Source organism: Eretmochelys imbricata, chromosome 10 (genome assembly GCF_965152235.1).
Source record: "Eretmochelys imbricata isolate rEreImb1 chromosome 10, rEreImb1.hap1, whole genome shotgun sequence".
Lineage (NCBI taxonomy): Eukaryota > Metazoa > Chordata > Testudines > Cheloniidae > Eretmochelys > Eretmochelys imbricata.
This window is the reverse complement of record NC_135581.1, coordinates 84,189,618-84,203,483: the sequence shown is the minus strand read 5'-3', so window position 1 is coordinate 84,203,483 and position 13,866 is coordinate 84,189,618. Positions and strand designations below refer to the sequence as shown.

Below are 13,866 nucleotides of genomic sequence, written 5' to 3'. Positions count from 1 at the left end.
GGAGCACAAACATACAAACATTTGCTACCAAGAAACAGGAAAGATAAATGTAGAACAAGCAAGCATTTATCCTTCTGTAATTCTATCACTCCTTCCTCCCTCTTTCTCAGTCACTCACTAGATCACCTATGAATATGAACTGCAGGTGGACTTCAAGCCTGCCCGGTTTCTGGATGCCATAGGCTGAGCCTTGATATTTATCCAAACTTGGAGACACCACGATTTTGGTGCATGAAAATTACCCATAAAAACAAAGCAGATGATTGTGCTGGCCTTGGTTTAGGAGAGGAACTGCAACACTTCTCTAAGAGAGGATGTTTAAGATTTCAAATAATTAACTAACAGTGTGCCTTAAGACTTAAAACAAGCCAAGTTTTTAATTTTTAAACAAGACATTTATTAATGTACCCATCAAGACCCAAGGTCAGAATTCTTGGTTTCCCTGAAATACGGTATCGGAAGCTGCTGGGTCAGGTGGATCACGGACCAGCAGCAAGCTGGGTTTGGGGGTGCCCAGTTGCCTGGAAGGAGAAGAGCTTCAGCCTTGAGGAGCGGAGATAAAGCTCCTGAAAGGGAGCCTGCTCCCAGGCCCAACCATATTTTAAAAGGCCAGGGGCCACAATCAAAACATGGGGGCAGATTTTGTCCTGCCCCCTTTATGCTACCCAGGGGCCAAAGGAGTGGAAACCTTCCCATCCTCTGTGTGAGGGAGTTCCCAGTGGGCACAGAGCCACAAAAAGGTGGCTTACATGCCTTCCTGCCCACAGCGCTTGGTGCAGAGCCCAAATCTGGGACGAATGGACAGAGCAGACTACACAACGGCTCTCTCCATGGAGTGCATGGTCACTTTGGAGACCACAGCCAGCTGGCACAAGTCAGAGCACCCCCAGCCTACACTCATGGCTGCAGCAGAGAATCAGGGCACCAGACTAGCTGTTGTTTCTCAGCATTGCTCCTTCTGGGTGACTGGGTGGGAGAGAGAAGCCACCCTTCTAGGTTCCTCTCCTGCTTTCCTGAGAGCTCCAACAACCCTGCCATGCAGCAAGTTCTCCTGGGGAACCACTAAGCAGATGCGCAAGGAAGAGGCAACTGTTGCTCAGAGAACTATCAGTTCTCACCAACTAGCTGCTCCTGAGGCTGCAGGGGAAGTGATCCTATTAGGATCCAGGTTCCACCTGCCCACTGCTAAAGGGCCCCCCCCGCCCCTCAGCCTAAGGGGAGGATCCACAGGACCTGGAGGCCAAGTGATTCCAGGGGACAACTAATGAAATAACAAGGACAGGAGTGCGGTCAAAGGGTCAAACGAAGGGAACCTGACGGGGACACGGAGCTGAGAACCCCGGACAGCGCCCACTGCTCCTCAAAGGCATCAAGGGAGCCAACGGACGCCGCCCAGAGGAACTCTGCCTGTATGTGTGAACGGATGGAGGATCGGAAATAGGCCCCACAGTCACAGGAGGCCCTGTCGACCAACCTCCTCTCCCTGGTTTTATAGATGCAGGGGAAGTGATGGGAGGCAGCTGGACTCATTCAAACACTTGGTTTAAAAATTACAGGGTGTGGCTCAGAAAACACTTCAATTAATAATCAAATTTGTATTTTCTTCTCCATATTGTCACCCGCAAGGGGCAGAGGTTGGACGTCACTGATATAAAGAAAGGGGAGGTCAGTGTTGTCATCAACTGGTGCATGAGACACAGGTAGATCAGATTATGGTCAGATTGTGATAGGCTTTAAAAACAAAAAAGTTTCTGCTTAGCTTTGCGTGATGCTAAAGGTGAACATCAGATAAGCTAAATCCAACCTTCACTTACACGGCTATCCCTTAGAAGCCATTATCGTCCAGCAATGAGAGCCAACTTCTATACTTACCAGATCACTGACCTTCGGCTAATGGCGGATTCATTTTCTGTTTACCAAGCCAGAGAGTCATGCATATATATAGCAAATCCATTGAAAGGTCTCAGGAAATTTTCACTGGGGTGTGTGAATCAAAAACCTTTTCCTATGCATGTATGTTAACCAGTCTGTATAATAAAGAGCTTATCATGGGAGGGAGTTAATACAGTTTAGGGAAAAAATTAAAAAGGTCTAAAAGCAAAATTCAGAATGTCATTTTTTTAAATGGCCAAACATAAAAGAATTGTGATGAAGATGACAAGTTTATTTTGGTGATACATTTTATAAACAAAATTACTGCCTTTACACAACCAAGTCATAAATTTCTGAAAGCAGGAGTCTTAATGGATAACACGGAAACCCTTAACCAAAAGCAGCAAGAACCACGGTAAGGAAAACAGCAACACACCATGAGAACAAGTGGAACACCAGAGGAAGAATCTTTGAAATGTGTAGATCTCTGGCACACATTGTGTAGATCTAGTCAGAAAAACCTCAGAGGCACGGAGGCCTGACTCAGGGAGCATCAAGAAGAGATGAAGAAAAGAAAAAGGATTTATTGAACTTTATCACTGTATGACAACCATGTAATGACCTAACTTGCATTAAGAGACTTTGTTGTGTAACTGTTGAAGAGAACACTGACGAAATAATACAAACCAAACTTATGTGCATCTGTTTGAGTTCTCTCCCCTGAAGAGGTCAGATTAGACAGCAGCTAGAGTCCGAAAATGGTCATATGCCATACATTTCCAAACTACAATAGGGGGTTTATTCTGATTCTTAAATATATTAAAGTACAAGTTCTCTCTCTAAAACAAATACCAAATAAATTCTCTAACACACACCAACGTCTACCAGAAAACACAAGTGATCTGTACAAGAGAGCAGATAGCTTTGTAATGCTTTTAGACATGAAATTCTTCCCTAGACCCTACAAATTACAGCCAGGTATCAATTATGTCTGGCCAGCATGCCAAGCTACCTTCACAGTCTCTCCCAACACCAGTGTGAATTAAACTCTGCTCAATAAAGTAGAAAATCTGGCTCTGTCATGCAGATTTCTAAGTATAAAATCAATGAGCATGTACAAACATAGTTGCCTACCACCTCGCCTTGATAAATAAGTTCTTCCCCAAACCATCTCCTAATTAGAAGAAATTCGCATGGAAAGACAGTCTTGTCTTCAGGCTCTGGAGAAGATTCCAGACCCATAAAGTGCAAAGAACCTTTGACCCTGAAGCTTCTCTCCCCATACGACAGAGAGGCAGCGGTACACAGGCTCCAGCTGGCTCCCTCTCTCAGGCAGGACAGCGCTGCGGCCAGGTCCCTACAAACTAACGCTTTTCCCAACTCACGTTAAGAGTTAGATTCAAACTGACGGAAAACAAGGTTGCCATGAAACTCCAGTTCCAGCCCAGCCCAGCCCAGCCCAGCCCTTTGTCCCTGGCTATCAGCATCATCTGCATACAGTGCCATAGATGTTCAAGGATTGGCAGGAGCCAAGATCAGAATTTGCCATTATGTTCCAGGTTCACTTTGACACATGGACCCACACCGGGGGTGTGTGTGCATTCATTAACAGTGAACGGGCACCAGTTTAAGGACGGAGTTTTATTTTTTAACTGTAATATGTAAAAGGAAAACCACCACCCCTGGAAGCATGTGACCCTACCAAACAGACCCCAACGGCACATCTGGCAGGGTAACTCTGTATTAAGGGCCCCAAGAACTTCCAGAACTTAAAGAAAAAAAACAAGGGAGCAGCAGGTACTGTCAGGCCCAGTTACATTCCTAGAGTCCTAGGGCACATTTGGGTCACTAATAACCAGCTTCATGCCTCTCCTAATCCCAGTGTGACTTTCAGGGCCAGCAGCCACTTTCCTTCTGAAATACCTTGGGAAAACAGGTGTCTCAGACACCCTCCTCTTCTGGTTTCAAACCAACCTTTTAACTGTTCTCTCCAGGCCATTTCTGGTGGAGGCTTTACATCTTCTCCATGGCCATCTACCCAAAGAGGTCACAAGATCCAGTCCTTTACCCGCTTTTCATCATCAGGGATCCTGCTTTATTAGCTTCAAACTTACACATCATTTACATGTGAGCAACACGCAATACTACACTTCCCTCAGATGACAGAAAGATCCAAGAATGCCCTCTCTACCTGCCTTGACTGCCAGCACCCGGGCATGACTGGAATTCCTACAGCCAAATGCATCCAAGACTGAAGTCCTTATGTCTGACTTCACAATCATTTTTCTGAATTCACACCTGAAGTCCCCTACATCACAATAGAAGTGTTCACTATCTTTGACCCAAACTTTCATTTTCCTTCCATATTTCCTTTGTCGAAAAGTGCTTATCACCAGCATTGGGGGACACTGCCAGGATTTGTCATTGTCTCTCCCTGTTGAAATCTGTTTAAATTTTCCACCATGACTTCTGCAGTTCCATTTTTTAACTGCCTTCCTATATTGCTACTCAACTTCAGGGGCCTGCAACGTTGTGGGCAGAATAATCTCTTGCTACAGGAAGTGGGATCAGCATTCATTGGCTTCCCATCAATTTCCAAATGGATTTGGAGATGGTATGATTTCCAAGAAGCTCCAAGGAGCTGACGACTTCTGACCTCATACCCATCTATTCCCTGTTCAGTCAACTCCTCCATTGTTGGTTTCTTCTCCATCAGCTCCTTCACCACATTTAAAGAAGGGCCGGTGACTTTTCACTTGTCCGGTTTCTGGAACTCTCCCATTGAGACAGTGAATAACTTCCCCTTCTACCCCTACTAATTTAAGTAATCATTATGTAAAGGGTAACTGTCGCAGGTGTTAAGTTATCATCATGAGAGGTGCAGACCAATTCTGTGTGTGAGTGTGAGTCCCCTAGAGGACAGCCATGAAAATAAGATGCAGAACCACAAGTACAAACAGTCACTGATTTGTTTGACAAATAATGCTGGAGGGTCTGCACTTTCACTAAGTCTGTAGCTCTCAATCTTCAACATACAAACACCCCTTTTTCCTAATGTGGCTCCCGCAGAATTCCCCTCCCAGCTAGCTGGGATCTAGCTTCCACTTCCATTCAGCAAGATGGGAAGGGCAGAGTGGCTGTGGCCCTGACACCCATTCATAGATATTCAGGCCAGAAGGGACCATTAGGTAGTCTAGCCTGACCTCCTGTACAACACAGGCCATTACAGTCACCCAGTTACCCCTGCACTGAGCCCAGTCATTTGTGTTTGACTAAAGCGTAGCTTCCAGAAAGAGACAGTCTGCAGATCTTCAGATCAAGAGAGGGAGAAGCCACCACTTCCTGTGGTGGTTTGTTCCCATGCTCAGTCACCCTCAAGCTTAAAATTTGTGCCTGGTTTTAATGTAGCTTTGTCCCAGCCATTGAACCCTGTTCTGCCTTTCCCCACTCGGCAAAGGAGCACGTCCGTGCCCAGCATTTACTCCCAGGAAAGGTACTTACACCCTAATCCAGTTACCTCTCACTCTTCTTTTTGGATGAACTGAACAGATGGAGCTTCTTAAGTTTCTCACTGAAAGGCATTTCTTCCAACACTTGAATCATTTTTCTGGCTCCTCTCTGCACCCTCTCCAATTTTTCCAACATCCTTTAGAAGTGTGGACACCAGAGCTGGATGCAGTGTTCCAGGGTTGGTCTCATCAGTTCCATCTACAGAGGTAATCACCACCTCCCTTCTCCTGTTGCTCGTCTACTCTGTCCCCTAAAACCTTTCCGGAGTTACTGCTCTCCAGGATACAGGCCCCCATTCTGTAGGTATGGCTGGCATTCTGTGTTCCTGGATGGACAACTTTGCGTCTGGCTTTATTAACACACATTTTGCTTGAATGGGCCCAGCTTATCAAGCGAGCCACTCTCTAGGACTGCCTTGTCCTCATTATTTACCACGCTGTCATTCTATGCATCATCCACAAATTTTTTTAGCAGTGATTTTATATTTACTTTCAGATCATTGATGAAAACATTGATCATCACCAGGACATAGTACCGACGCCTATGCAACCTCTCTAGAAACACCCCCATGATGGCTCCCCATTGGCAATTACCTTTGAAAAACTCTGACTGATTGATGTCAATCTATTTAACAGATGCATGACTGATATCACATGCTAATTTTTTAATCAGAACATCTTGAGGTATAAAGTCAAACACCTTACAAAAGTCTAAATATGTTACATCTATGTAGTTACCTTTCTCTGATTGAGACTCTCTGCCCTAAGTAATGGGCCACTGCAGATCACATATCTGCTTTTGCTTGTCACAATCCCTTTCCTACAGTAAATATGCTTATTCTAGGTTTTTGGAGCTGCCCAGGTTTCCTTTTAAATGTAAGCTCCCCCTGCAAACCCAGGAACACCTTTTAGCTCAAAGAGCTCTCCACAGCAAATCCAGAATGGCAGAGTTTCATAGAAAGATAGGAATTACCAGACTAGATCAGACCTGAGGTCCACCTAGTTCAGTATCCTGTCCCAGAGTATCTAGAACCAGATGCTTCAAAGGACAGTGCAAGAACCCTGCAGCAGACAGATGTCTATGGGATAATCTGCCTGCCCGCTGACACCCCCATTCCCCTCAAAAAAGGTCTCATCCTGATCTGTAATAGTTACAGATGGTCATTAAACCTTATGCATCAAGACTTAAGACAAACATTTCGGAAGGGACATGAGTTATGACAAGTCTGGATATTCATGTCAATGTTCAATCACCTTTAAGTTCTTGGCCCCAACGACTTCCTATGGCAGTTAGTTCCACAATCACACACCATGTAAAAAAGTATTTTCTTTTATCGGTTGTGAATTTCCCACTTTCAATTTCTTTGACTGTTCCCTTCTTCTTTACAATCTGTCTTAATGAGAGCTTTCCCCAGGCCTCTGATCATTCTAATTGCTCTTCTCTGAAGCCCCTCTACTTCTGCAATATCCTATTTTAGATGGAGTGACCAACACAGCACAGAGTATCCAGATGAAACTGGATATATATATATATATATATATATATATATATATAGGCATTATGATATTTTTAGTATTATTTTCTATCCCATTTCCTATGCACTCCAACATTGTTTTAGTCTTGACTACAATTGCAAATTACACAGAAGTTTTTATTGAGCTGTCCACAATGACATCCAGGTCACTGTCTTAGGTTGATACAGTTAATTTAGGGACTTATAAGGTGATGAAAAGTTAAACTCTCTCTCCAATGTGCATTATTTCTCATTTATCAAAATTAAATTTCATTTGCAATCATGTTGCCCATCTAGCTTGTATAGGTCTCACTCTAGTTCCTCACAAACCTCTCTAGTCCTAACTAACCTTAACTTTGTGTAACCTATAAATTCTGTCACCTCACTGCACCCCACCTTTCCAAATAATTAATAAACATATTAAACACAGGACCTTACAGACTCCTCTCTTAACCTTTGGCCATGATGAAAACTGACCATTTAATCCTACTTGTTGCTTTCTGTCTCCTAGCCATTTTTTGATCCCTGACAACTTTGCCTCTTCCCACACGAGTCTACTGAAGTTGTCATCGTGGGGTGTCTTCTCAGAGGCCCTTTGGAAATCTAAATATATTATGACAGGTTTCAGAGTAACAGCCGTGTTAGTCTGTATTCGCAAAAAGAAAAGGAGTACTTGTGGCACCTTAGAGACTAACCAATTTATTTGAGCATGAGCTTTCGTGAGCTACAGCTCACTTGTGAGCTGTAGCTCACGAAAGCTCATGCTCAAATAAATTGGTTAGTCTCTAAGGTGCCACAAGTACTCCTTTAAATATATTATGTTAATTGGTTCTCCTTCATCCACTACTTTCTTGACATGTTCAAAGAATTCTAAGAGATTAGTGAGACACTATTTTCCTTTGTGGAATACATGCTGGTTAGACCCTATCAGATCATGATCTTCCAGGTGTTTTGTTATTCACTGCCAATTAACCCAATTTGCCAGGTGCAGATGTAAGGCTTATAGGCCTATAATTCCCTGGATTTCTCCTACAGCCTTTTTAAATTGTGGGTGCAATACTTGCTACCTTCCAATTCTCTGGAACAGTGGCTGTTTTTAAATTAAAGATTGAATAATTTTGTTGGTAGCTACTTCTACTACTTCCTAGTTATGTTCCTTCAGAACCCATGGATGGACCATCTGGGCCTGGTGACTTATCGCATTTTAAATTATCAGTTTGCTCCAGCACTAGTATTTCAGTCACCTCAATCTCTCATAGCACTTCATCTTTGTGACCAGGAAACAGTTTTTCAAGAACCCAGGTGAACTTCCTGTGTGCTCTTTTTTTTCCCCTACACTTGAGAACATTTCAGACACTGTCCCTCTACTGTAGCCTCTCTACAGTAAGACCAGAGGTGGCCTGAAAAGAGGGGAGGGAGGGCAGGTTGTGTGGATTAGGGTTGGTGGAGGGAAAGGGGAGCTTCTTTACAATGTTCGGAGGTTGAGGACGCCTGACATTTAAAAAAGAAGAAAAGAAAAGTTGTTGTCCCCCGTCCCTCCCCCCGCTGTTTTTTTCCCCCTCCAGCGCGCATGGAGGTTGTCTCCTCTCTTTGGCCTGGGGGACACTATAGAAAAGTTGAGAAATCAAAGGATTATGTTGCCCCAAGTGCTAGGGAAGTGAAACCTGAACAGTTAAGGAGGAAATGGATTTTTAGTTAGAATTTTTTTAAAACTTTGTTTTTTAACACTTATTTTAAACTCAGCTTATTCTGACTGACACTGGTGGGAGCAAAGTTCTCCTTATTGAAGATTCAACACTACTCCCGGACTTAAAGGCTGAGAAACCTCAAACTCCAATGCTCTTGGTCTCCAAGCTAACTGTCGTCAAAATTAGGGAAGACAAGAATATGACACCTTTAAAATAAGCTTCTCTTCGGGGAAAAAGTGTATCTAAAAATAGGAGAAAGTGAATCAGGCCAACTTATTACAGTCTAACCACTATTGTGCCCATCACAGTCAGTTTGGGGAAGGGGAGAGCACAGAGTGCAGCCAATTAGGGTTAAAGGGAGGGAATGTGGCAGACCAGAATAAGAAAGAAAAGGTAAAAGCTCTATAAGTGCCACTTGGAATACACAGTCTGTCCCCAAATCCATAGCTTGAGATGAAGGGAACACCCTTGATGTGCCCCCTAGGTTGGAATGCTGCGCAGCAGCCAGGCCCTTGGGTCTCTGCCGCAAACAAGACAAATAAAAGACCCACTAGCAGCTACATAAAAGGTGTATCCAAAAGAGACCCAAACTAGAACTTTTAGAAAGTTTATTTATAGTGCAGTAGAACTTACAGGCCAAGTAGGTCAGGCCCCCATTATGCTAGATGTGACAGATATGGCAATTTCCTGCAATATCCTTGAAAAAAAAATGTATTAAGTTTAATCATCTTTGGAGTTCACTGTATTAAATGCAAAAGTTCTGTATGACTGTGAGCCCTGGGAAATGTTATGAACTTCAAAGGACTATATTGAACAACGGGCCAGACAACAGGCTTTCGAACAAACAGTGTCAGGTGGTTTGCCTGGGAAATCCCAATGGGGAGATGATTGCAAATTTCTCACCTCTGATTATGCAAAAAACCCCAGTCTTTTGAAGCTACGCCCTGAGGAAGGAATCACTGTCTGCTGATTTCCTGTTCCTGGAACCCGAAAAACAAAGGCCCAAACTGCATAAAGGAAAGATTAACCAATGCATGGGCATGCTTGTTCTAAAAGAATGCTATTCTGAGCTTGTAATCACAGAAAACCCTCCTGGTGGGGTTTGAAGGACTGACTCCTACCAGAGCCTCTGATGGGGTTGGCGAGATATCTGGTAAGCTTATTAGCATGCATGTAGACCCCTTTATTGTTTTAATGTTTTCTCTGTAATGCTTTCACCGCGCTTGCTCAGAAATAGCTGTGTTGTAACTCAGGCCAGGTCTACATTACAAACCATTATCAGGATAACTACATCGCTTGGGGTGTAAAAAAACTACACCCTGAACGACAGTTATACCCGGCTATGTCGATGGAAGAGCTTCTCCTGTTGACGTAGCTGCCGCCTTGCAGGGAAGTGAGTTAACTGTACTGATGGGAGAAGCTCTCCCGTCAGCATAGTAACATCTTCACTAAAGCGTTCCCACAGCACTGCTGCAGCACTGTGTGTTAAGACAAACCCTTAAGTTGAGCAATTACCTTGTTCATAGCCTTCGAAGAGTGAGCAAAGTGCAGGCGCTGGCCTGCTTAGGTAGCCTGGCTTGCTGGGAATAACAGTGTAGGTAGGGAACTGTGCACCCTGGGGAAAATCATGTCAGGAGGGAGAGACACAGGATCTCCGCCCCAGAGAGAGGACAGCTGGGGAGCCAGAAGCCTAGAAGTGGGTGCCCTTACTGGACTGCAGAGGAGGAATACAGGTGCAACTGCCCTGAGTGGTGACATCACGCACTGAACAAACGTGTAGAAAATGACAGTCTCTCTCTGAAATAGCATCCAGTCTAAAAGCCAAGACATAACAGGTGGACCAGCGAAAGAACTGGGTTGGGGAGTGGGAAGAGGCAGACAGGGTAGCAAGAACAGAAGAGTAAGTGCAATTCCTAGTCAGAGTAATAATGGCAACTCACCCACCTACACTAGCCTATTCTTTTTATTATGGTCCCAATTTGGCAAGGGACTGAAGCACGTGCCTAACTTTAAGCATATGATTAGTTCAATTGAAGTTAACAGGACTGTGCTACAGTTAGGCATGTGTTAAAGTACCTTTCTGAATTAGGGCCTAAGTCTCAATATAAAATTAATATAGAATCATAGAATATCAGGGTTGGAAGGGACCCCTGAAGGTCATCTAGTCCAACCCCCTGCTCGAAGCAGGACCAATTCCCTGCCATATGAAAAAACGATCACATTGATCAACATATGGAACGTTTGTCTCACTTAGCAGCAAACGTCCTGAAACAATCACAGTGGCTCACGCACAAATAGCCCATTGCCTATTCATCAGCACACTGCTGCTGGCTCTCTCACTCATCCCGCCCCTGAGGGGCATTTACTAAACGGGTTACAAATTACAATCCCTTTATACTTTTTAGTCTAATAAAATTAAAACTACATCATAACGATTAAACAGAACACAAACAAGGCGAAAAGCTGTCCTGTTTGGTGAAGAAACAATTTAACTTGCATACAGTTTGTAATAATACTTAAGTTATCTATTTTTCTTTAACCTTGCATATGGAAAGAATGTGTTATCTGTATTTATGGAGCCAATCAGTCTAGCATATTCATAAAATGGGAACCAGGTTGCAAGATGGCCATATGTATTTAGCCGGCAGTTGTGGAGATTTTCCATTGGAAGGGTATTCCTCACTTTTTTTTGTTTAAATCATTTCTCTAGAATGGAGAGAGGGACACGTCCATTTCTTTGCCAGAAGGATTTTCATTGCCACAATCAGGTGCAAATACAGCTCCATACATTGTCTGATCAAAAGAATTTGAGGAAAGACTCCAATAGGAATGTTTCACGAGTCAAGGGGAAGACTAAAATCATAATTAAAAATTGTCCCTTGGTTTGCTGCCAAAATAGGGTTACTTTGAACAGGTCCCCAGGAAACGGTAAAACAAGCTCCTATCCACAATCTTTTCAGAGTTCATCTGGGGATATTCGATTTCTTAGGTCTCCAACTAGCCTAGAATGCAGTTTTTAAATGGTTATGCCTAATCCACATTGGCCAGACAAACCACGTTTAAACAGAGTCCACCAGAATCATTGTATAATGGTGTTTAAAACGGATTCTGGTAAAACAGTTTAATCCTTAGCCTGAGGCCTTGGAGCAAATAAACTTAATTCATTTATGCCACAAACAACTTGTCCATTCTGACTGAAGCCTAGAGACTAACCAACCTTCTCTACTTTGTGTTTCCAGGTTTTTTATATTTTAAGAGAAGTTTTAACCTCCCAGAGCTGCACCTTCTGCCTTGACCACCTCTCCACTCTTGCAACACAATGGGTTTAAATAAAGTCTATTAATTATTATATTCTGTGGAGTGATTACAGGTGATTGTAAGAAGGGAAAGCTCCTCACCATGTGCAATACTTTCCAAAGGAAAGTCACAAAACAAGTTGGTTACCAGTCAGATCAGAGGTCTCATGAACAAAGCCTTTGTGAACTGTAGGGAGATTTTTTTCCTGACATTTTCCAGAAGGCAGGTGAGATCTGTTTGCAATATAAGAGGTGTAGATAAAAGAGGGCGGGCAAGAGTGGGTCCTAAACCTCAAATATTTGCATTAGATGAACACGACCTATTGAACCAGGCTCTTCCCATCTCTAACTCCCATGATCGTAGGTACTTTTATAGAACACTAGGCTAGTGATGAGATGATTTTCCCTCCTCTCCGCTGAGCCTAACCCTTAGCCCAGAAGGGTCCTGCCAGCGAGTATCAGGTGCTCCACAGGACACCCTGCTGAGGAGGAAGGCCCAAGAGCAAGTCTGGGGGGAACCCGAGGCAGGGCGCCGAGCACACGGGGCTGTGCCATCGGGGGGCTCCAGCTCCCCGCCACGCAGCAGCTAGGGCAAGGGAAGACCCGAGCCACGTCCACACGGGGGCACGGGCGGGCCAGCGGCGCCCGGGGCTCCGGCGCGGCCCCTCTCTCAGCCCGGCCGCCACAGCGAAACCCGGCGAAGCCTGCCGCGCCGGCCCCGGGGGCTTCTCGGCGGGAGAGGGGCCGGCGCCGCGGGGCGGAGTTTCCAGGCAGGGCAGCCCGGGCCCGTCCTCCCCCCGCCGAGCGGGGGCCGGGTCGCTCCCACGGACAGTCTCCGCCGGGGGCCAGGCCGGGCGCCGGGGGGGGGTCCCGGCAGCCGCCGCCAGGCCCCCGCCCAGCTCCTGCCCCAGGCAGCCGGTCCCCGCCGCGGGCAGCGGCCCCGAGACCGGAGCCCTCCGCGCCCCACGGCGGCTCCCGCCCCCGCCCCACAGCGGCCCGGCCGCGGGCTCAACAGGTCCGGCCCCGGCGCGGGGAACTTGGCGGGCTGGGGGGGGGGCGGCCCCACGTGCCCCCCCCCGGCCGCCATCTCGGCCCCGGGAGCGGCCCGTCCGAGCGCCCGCGACATGTCGGCGGCCCCGCGCCCCCCGCCGGGACTCACCCCGGGCTGGCGACGCGGGTCCCTGCTCCGGCCGCCCCGGCCCGCTGGCGGCCGCTCCCGGCAGCAGGAAGCGAGGAGCGGGGCCGACGGGAAGGGATGCAAAGCAGCCGCCGCCGCTCCTCGGCTCCGCTCCCTTTTGTCTCGGCGCCGCCGCCCCGCCCGCTCCGGCCTCTGCCCGCCGCCCAGGGGCTCCCGGGCCGGTCCGCCAGGCGAGCCCCGGGGCGAGCCCCGCCCGCCCCTCGGCCCTCCCGGCTCGCGGGCGGGGGCGGTTTCGTTTCCGACCCAAGTCACGCCCCCCGGGTCCATGCGGACCGGCCGCCCGGGAAGGGCCCGCCGGCCCGGGCCCGCCTGCAGCGAGCCCGCAGCGGGACGCGAGGCCCGCCCCGGAGGCCGCGCCCGGAGCCCCTGCGCCAGGCGCCCCTGCGCCAGGCGTGTCCGGCTGCTCGCCCTGGCCCTGGGCTCCCGCCGGCCGCGGCGGGCCCGGGGCGTCTGAAAGGCTCGCCTGCGGCTGAGCGGGGCCGCCGGGCGGGGGAGAGCTGCCGCGGGACGGCGCCTCAGGCGCTCGGAGCCCCCTTCCCGCCGGGGCGCGGGCCTGCCGCCCCACGCCTGCCCCACGCGTCCGCGCCGCGGGCTCCCAGAAAGCCCGCACCTCGCCCGCGCAGCGACTGGCCCCGCACGCCGCCAGGCTGGAGGGCCCCCGACTTTTGCTAATCCCTTCGTTCTGGGCCACCTTTCTTCCTGTTTATCCTCTGTCAGGGGCAGTAACGTAACTGGAAATCAGCTGTGGCTGGGAGCCAGGCGGACTTCACGAGCCTGGAGGGTTCCTGG

General features: G+C 47.5%; 1 protein-coding gene across 3 annotated transcripts in view; it reads right to left on the bottom strand.

The window, feature by feature from the left end:
• Positions 1 to 13,249, bottom strand: part of ZNF710 (zinc finger protein 710) — a 51,065-nt gene extending 37,816 nt beyond the window's left edge. For all 3 annotated transcript variants that reach the window (XM_077828040.1, XM_077828038.1, XM_077828041.1), the window contains exon 1: positions 13,039 to 13,249. The gene's annotated coding sequence lies outside the window, so the exon portion shown is untranslated. The remainder of the gene's footprint in view (positions 1 to 13,038) is intronic.
• Positions 13,250 to 13,866: the final 617 nt, after the last annotated feature.